At 55.5% G+C, this 7,755-nt stretch overlaps 1 long non-coding RNA gene across 1 annotated transcript; it reads left to right on the forward strand.

The window, feature by feature from the left end:
• Nucleotides 1-900: 900 nt before the first annotated feature.
• LOC115937623 (uncharacterized) lies at nt 901-5,931 on the forward strand. Its single transcript, XR_004072877.2, has 2 exons — nt 901-2,114; nt 4,547-5,931. It is a non-coding gene; the product is annotated as an uncharacterized LOC115937623 (long non-coding RNA).
• The last annotated feature ends 1,824 nt before the right edge of the window (nt 5,932-7,755 follow it).

Below are 7,755 nucleotides of genomic sequence, written 5' to 3' on the forward strand. Positions count from 1 at the left end.
GATCAAAGCTCTTTGGTCTATTGACTTAAAAGGTTTTCAAAGTGCCGAGACTTTGCAGCTTGGGTACATCTTTGGAGAGATGAAGAGGGTCGATCTTCCAAAGCCGCTGTGGGCGCGAGCACTCGGTCGTCGGCCCTGCCGGAAGAGCGGGGCGGAGCGGGGCGGAGCGGGCCCCCCCCGCCCCCCCCGCCGGCCCTGTCCTCCGTGCGCCCCCGAGCGCGCGCAGCCGGACCCCCCCACCGCCCCGCCCGAGCCCGCGTGGCCGGGCCCCCGCCGCGCCGCCGCAGACCCGCCGGCAGGGGGCGCCGCCCCCCTCACCGCAGAGACAAAGGCCCGCGGCGCGGCGGGGCGTGGAGGCCGCCCCTGGAGCGCGGGCGGCCCGGGGGAGGGGCGTGGGGCGGGGCGCGGGGGGCCGCAGGGGCCCCTCCCTGCCCCGCCCCGCGAGCCCTGGGCGGCCGGAGACGGCGGACCGCCCGCCGGCGCCGCCTCCTTCCCCGGGGAGGAGGAGCGGAGCGCGGCTCCCATTTTCTGCATTGTCCCGGGAACGCGTCCCCGCGCCCGCGCGCTGCTGTCCTCGTGGCACTCCGGGCCCCCCGCTCGGCAAGCCCGCCCGGCGCCTGCCTCTTCTCCGCGGCCTCCTGCAGGAGGACAAACCAGAAAGTCCTGACCCCGGCGCCCACGGCGCTGGAGCCGGCGCTTCCCTTTGAATAACCCTCCGCCCCCGCCGGCCCCCGCCCCGGCGACTCCCGGGCGGTGACCTCATTCCCAGCGCCCCGAGGTGAGCCGGGTGCAGCCTGGCCGCGGGCCTTCCCGCCGCTCCCGGGGACCCGCCGGCTCCGGCCGAACGCGCCGGGTGGAGAAACGGCGCAGGCCGCTCTGTCGCGCTCCCGTTCAGAGCACTGAAAACTTTCCAGTGCCACACTGTCGCTCCATCAGCAGGCCCCTCTCCCGACTTAGCGCCGGGCAGGGGCCTGCTCCCTCTGTGTCTGCACAGACAGCGGCAGCCTGTCGCCAGGATGTCCTGAGGCTGCCCAAAGATGCGAGGGCAAGGCGGCCCCGAGGACGTGGGTCGCCCCACCGAGTGAGGTCAGAGAAGCTGGTTAATGTGCACGGAGAGGTCAGCTGGCGCGGGGGGCCTGGGTCCAGTCCTGACCTCGCCGGGCTCGCACAAGGACAGCCAGCGTCCCCCCAGTAAGCCGGAGTCGCAGGGCAGCCCCTTCTCCTGCCCGGGGCCACACCTGTGCCGCTGGGAGGCCGCTCAGGCCCTTTGTCGCCTGCCTCAAACCTCTGCAGATTTCATCCAGGTTTTACTCTCGCTGGCCACATGGTCTGCTCTTCCTTCCCAGTGAAAGGGCTGGGGGAGGGAAAAAAGAAAAGCCAAGTTTGGGAGTTAGATTTCCTGTGTATCTTCAGTGACTTACAACAGAAATCCAGGAAGGGAAAATAATCAGGAGCACAGACCCCCGGTGCCCCGGGGACCACGGCTGCCTCCTTGTCCTCCCCACCAGGGCTGGGAAGGTTGGAGCACTGGGATGATGACATACTGCATTGGATACATTTTCTTTTTCTTTTAGGATAAAAGTTTTATTTCAGAGGGAAGCACAAAGCCACCACTGTGTTGAACAAAGCAGGGCTTCTCCAGGACTCAAGGACGTTGCAGAGGGAGACAGAAAGGCATTAGCTCTTGACTAAGAGAAGTCCATGGCCAGGCCTCTGGGGCCCCAGCAGCTCCATCCCTGTGGCACTCCAGCGCCTGGTCTCACCGTCACCACAGAGACTCCTGTCTCAGGCCCTGTTACGCTTATTAAATCAGCCCCAGACCTGAGCCTGCCCCTCCCCCAGCCTGTCCTCCCAGAGGAACAGGACTCAGTTTGCCTCCTGGATTCCCACATTCAGCCACTGAAAAATGTAAAGCCACAGCCTTGGTCTACCTTCTTATTTACTTTCACACGCTCATTCATCCGACTCATATCAGCTGAGCGCCTACCAATGCCATGTGCAGTCCTAAGTACCGGGAATTCTGTCCCATCTTGGGGTTCCCACGTCTGTCCTCTAGCTCAAGTCACAAAGCTGAGTGGATCGCAGCCCCGCTATGGTGATGCTCTCCAACTGGGGTAAGACTCTTGCTGTGGCCCATTGAACCCTCCATCCCTCACCTGTGGGCTCTGTGCTCTGACACTGATTCTTCCCAGTTCTCTGCAGGCTCCTGGGATCCCCAGTCCTGGACAAGTGAGCAGGTGCAGGGAAGTGAGTGGGCTCTAGCCCCAGCTGCCTTCTCTTTTTACAGCCCCCTCTATCTGCTCTCCTCCAGGGCTCACATTTTTAATTTCACTGCAGGCACTCATTCCTCCTCTTTCTGCAATGTAAGCTCGACTCTGCATATCCCCATAAGCAAACACATGGAACCAACAACCCTTCTGCTTCCCTTCATCACCAACAACTTGATAGGAATGGTTCCCATCCTTCTTCACCTCGTAGACTCTTAGATCCGTAGAGTCTGGCTTCTGAACCCTTCTCTCGTTGTATGAAATTGCTCTCTCAAGGAACACGGTGACTGAATAACCAGTGTCTGGTGTCACTGTGGGCTTCGTGTTGTGCCTTGCCAGCCCCTTCCAGGACGCGGGCTGAGCCGCAGCCGTACTGTGGAAGGGATCGAGTGTCCTGAGCTGATAAGACACACCAAGGGCCTCCGGTGGGGCAGAATCAACGGTGGGGTTTAAGTCCAGGGATGAAACCAGAACTTCAGAATCTGGGACACCAAACCACAGAATTCCAGGTGTCTTAGTTATCTATTGCTGCATAATGAGTTACCCACCCCCCTACTCCAAATTAGAGGCTTTGAACCACAGGAAAGAGTCCGGCACATGGCTTCTCCGGGTCATGAGTTCGGGAGAGGCTTAGCTGGGGTTCTGGCTCAGGGTCGCTCCTGATACTGCAGGCGAAGGAGGCTGGTATGCCTCTGAATTCTGCCGCCAGGACCGTTGACTCACTCAACAGGCAAGCTGGGTCTTCATCCCCGAAGTCTCCATAGGGCTTCTCGTCTGTCCTCAAGACGTGGTGGCCGTCTTCCCCCAGAATGAGAGATCAAGAAGCGTCCGGCAGAAGGTGCAGTGTCTTTAAATACCACAGCTTGGCTCTGCATCATGCTATAGTTACGCAGATGGGCTCTATTCCGTGTGGGACAGGACTTCACGGGTCATGGACACCTGGGGACAAGGTTGGTTAGGGGCCATTTGGAGGCCACAGCAGGGCCAAGTGAGTGTCTGGAAGCAGGAAGGAACATGGCTTATATGACTACCTAACTAGTGGTTTTCACATTTTTTATCTTTTTTTTTTTTTTGACCAGAACCCTTCTACCAAAAACCCTTATATTAGAATGACAGTTTATGTACAGGTTAAAATGAAACCATCCTAGTTCAGGCCCTGCTGGGCTCGGCTGGTTTCCCTCATCGTGTCCTGTCTTCTATCTCCACCCGAAATCAAGTGATCCTTTACCTTCTCCAAAGGCAAGACTTAAATCCAGGGAGCGTGAGAAAAGGGGCCCTGTCCCACCCTGCTGGGTACACTGGATATTAGGAACAGTTGATGGAAAGCAGTTAGTGCTAGCTATCAAACTTGAAACACACACGTCCTTTGTCCTATCAATTTTCCTTCTAGGAATCCGTCCCACACATATGCTTATGTAAGCGCACAGAGGTGGTGACGGGCACATTCACTAAAGGGTCTAAACAGCAAAATTTGGGAAATGTTCAAGTGCCCCCAAACGACAAAGGACTGCTTAAGTCAACGACAGAGCTGCCATGCAGTGGGGCGCTCAGCACCTAGGGAAAAATTGGGCATGTTTATTTGTATTGACAGGGAAGGACTTATTGTTCCATGAAAAAGCCAGCTGCAAAATACTACTTATGGTTTGATCCTCTTTTTGTAAAAAATAAATGCGCATACATACTTTTATAGTCCTAGAGAATTTCTGGAAGGTACTAACGTGGTTTTCCTTGGGGAAGTGGGAATGAGGAATGTGTAGGTCAGGGAGGGGATCAAGAGATTTCCATTTTTAAATTTACACCATTGAATATTTTTAAAACTGCTTCCAACCAGTTTGTGATGCATCACGTTTTTGAGACACACTTCATATACCATAAAATTTGCCACTTTGAAGTGTGCAGTTCCGAGGTTCCGGGATGGTGACAAGGTCGAACAGCCATGACTGCCATCTCTTCCAGAATAGGATGGATTGCTGTGATAATAGATATTTTAGAAGTGAAATAGGAAAGCTGAGTCAGATCACTGTTCCGGGGTGCTCGAGCTCGCTTTGATGGACAGGTCACTGAAAGGGGCTGCCCACGGGAGGGCCGTGGTCTTCGCTCGCCCTCCTGGGACCAGCTCCTCCCCGAGTTGCTGACTCTGGAGGCTTCTGGACCCCCATCACTATGCCGTTCTCACTGCACACTCCCATTCCGACATGCTCACACTGTAGTTTGTGTACCAGGCACCTTGCGGACTCCAGACTTCTCTCCACCAACCGCCTTCATCTCTTTCATTCCAGATGGTCACAGTCGGTGATTTTGACCAACCCCCGCTCCCCGCCATCCTTAGACGTTGTACATGCTGCTGGATGCTTCTGATCCTCCTCGGCGCGGCCCCACGGCCTTTGAAGCACTGAGTGCCGTGAAGCAGGGAGGCTCCAGAGATCCACAGCAGGAGGAAGGAGGAGGGACTCCCACATGGGAGCTCGGCACCTGCCCTTTCTGCTCTTCTCTGCAGGCTCTTGAAGCAACCCTCTCCTTTTTTTTTTTTTTAATTTTATTTTATTATGTTATGATGTTCTTCAATTTCTTTTTTTAATTTAATTTTATTATGTTCTTCAATTTCTTTCTTTTTTTTCTTAATTTTATTTTAGCACCCCTCTCCTTCTGTTTGCTCCTCTCTCCAGGTCTGTATACCCTTCCTTTGCAAGTTCGGTCCTGCTACCAGTAGCAACAGTCTTGTCTTTGGGAAGGAGGATGATCAGAAACCCATATTCGTCCCCCAGAACCAGCCATAAACTATGCGTCTCTCCCTGTGGGGTGTGCTGACTGGCCTTTTCTGTTAGGAGGGAGTCAGCATGTGGCGTCTGGGTTCTCCCTGGTGACGGGGCTCCTGATGCGCAGCTCCAGACCCTCCTGCCTGAGCCCTCCATATCAGTCCCTCCCACCAGACAACATCCTGGGGTTCCCCAAGAACCTCGACGTCTGTGGGTCCCTTTGCCAGGCCCAGCACCAATGGTCACCCAACCCAGGCTCCAGACCTGCGACAGATGGCGTATCCCCCATGTACTCTCACACCATACACTGAGCCCCTCGTTTGGGAACTATTTGGAGGATTAAGCCTCTCCCTGGAAGAACCAAATCCCAATCCTCCTGGCACACCCCAGCAGCAAACATGCTCGGATTCTTCATCCCACTGTATCCAGCGGCTGGCCTGAGGTGTCACCGCACAAACCCAGAGACCCGGCCACCACTGCTTGGTAGGTATCTGACGCACAGAGAGACTGCATGCTATTTATAAATCCCGTGCAACACGTAATTAAATCGCCAAACCTGTGAGGCTCAATACATTTAAATGGGTTCTGAGTCATCCTGATGTCTGTTTGCAGAATCTGAACAGAAAATGTACTTGAGGAACCAGAGAAGAGGACTTAGAACAAAATAAAATGTCAGGGAAATGAAATGTCAAGGGCTCCTTTGCTTATTCATCTTCCAAGCAGAGAGATCCAGCGGGGCTAACCGATTTCTCATGGTTTTGAAGAGTTTTTGTAGAAATTCAGGGTAGAGATCACTTTGGACAAATTCATTTCTGGGAGGCAGAGAATTTTCCCTATTGTTTTCATGCAGTCAGAAGAGAAACCAGCGTATGTAACTAATGTTTAAATAATATCAAATTAATCTTGAATCGTTTTGGTTAGTTTACTTCTTTATCTTCGCACTTGGGTCTGAAACTTTGGGGCCCTGCCCGGGACCACATCAGGGTGGCTGTTCTGCGGCTCTCCGTTTTGAGATCGCTCTTGCCCATCACTGCAAATCGGGATGATGCCTTTTCTTTTCACCTAAAATGGTTCTCTCTGCTCCTACACATACTGGATGTGAGCTGGCTCAGCCACAGTGACCTTTTCAAATGACTTTTGATATATTTTCCTAAATAAATAAATGGAGAAAACAGGAGTCCAGATACCTGTAAGGATGGAAGCCGTTAAGACTGTGGTTTGCCCCTTGGGAAGAGGCACAGGCCCTCCTTGGCAAAGTCCGACTACGCATGCTGGTCTTGGAAAAGAGAGCTCTCCAAAGCCGCACACACGCCCCATCATCCTGCTCTGCTCCCCCTCTTCTCAACCCCCTTCCCTTGTACTTCTGAGGCAGCAGCATCCTTTGCAAGCCTTTATAAGAGTGCGAAACTCAGGTTCAGTATTTAACTTGAAATGTGTGGTCCAGCACTGTGATCCAGACACAAAATCCCGAATGTCTCTCGCATGGCTTCTCGCTCCCCTGTGTCCCTGCTCCGTCTCTTTCCGCTCCCCTGATTCTTCCATACTCTGCCCATGTTCTTTTCCTGTCCTGGGCCCTCCGTGCCCTTCCGTGTTCTTGAACCCGGTCGCCATGGGCAGCATGCTCTGCTCTGCAGGGGCTCCTGACGGCCCCCCGGGGAGGGCTGCCGAGCACCTGCCGCCGTGGCCCTCGTGCAGTGTCCCCTGCACAAACCCGAACTCGAGTCTCCCTGAGCCCCCTGGGCTCTGACCAGGGCTTGAAATCGAACGTGACCTCAGCCGTGTGCTCCCCACCTGCTGGGCTCTGCGTGTTCGGGAACAGCAGCAGCAGCAATTTCGTGGGCAATCCCTGTGCAGCACACACTGTCCTCAGGACCTTTCAGTGGGGACCGTCACCTTCATGTCCATTTTGTGGACGGAAGGCGGTTTGGGGGCCCTTGCCCGTGGCGACTCCGCGCTGAGACGGGGAGGCCGGACTGGTGCTGGGCAGCCCAGGGCTCTGCTTCTCCCTGCCCAGAGCAAACTCTCACGCCTCAACATGGCGAACAGGGTACCAGGCCATAGTGGAAAGGGGTAGGTTTGGCCTGGGATCTGTCGCCAGACCACCTCGTAAGTCCTGATTTCTTAGCAGCAAAGAGGACAGTCGCGGCACAATTCCACCAGCTTGTTCTTGGTGCTGAGAAGACTCGCTGGATGTCACCTCCCATCATCGCTGACTCTAGTACCCAGTGTCTCGGCGTTTACCGACCCTTCTGTCCCCTAACCCCGTACTTCTCCCAGCACAGTTGGGGCTGGGGGTGGGGGGGAGGACAGTGGGTTGAGCGAGAGTGCTCGTTGTAGCCGGAAAGAGAACACGGCCTCCTGCGCCTTGGCAGCCGCAGGCCACCATCCAGTTCCCCAGATGCTGTTTCTGTTCTCTTCTAGGCGGTGTGACCATGCCCCATCCCCCTCTGCCCGGGCCCCAGGAGCGAGCGCCTTCATTCTGCAGCCCGGGCCACCCTTCCCTCCGCAGCCCCACTGCCACCACGGGACATTCGGGGCTCCCACGGGACGGGGTAATGCGCGCATCACGGGGGGCTGAGCTGATCCAATCATGACTGCTCGCACGGGATGAGAGGGCCCGCTCTTCCTCTCTATTCCTCTCCATAGAGCTCCCTAGGCACACTTCAACCTGAGGCCCAAATCCCCATTTCTGGATTGGACGTGTGTCTAAGTATGGAAGAATATGTGTCTAG

The sequence above is a fragment of the Leptonychotes weddellii genome, chromosome 13 (assembly GCF_054177405.1).
Source record: "Leptonychotes weddellii isolate Sample4059 chromosome 13, ASM5417740v2, whole genome shotgun sequence".
In the NCBI taxonomy this organism is placed as follows: domain Eukaryota; kingdom Metazoa; phylum Chordata; class Mammalia; order Carnivora; family Phocidae; genus Leptonychotes; species Leptonychotes weddellii.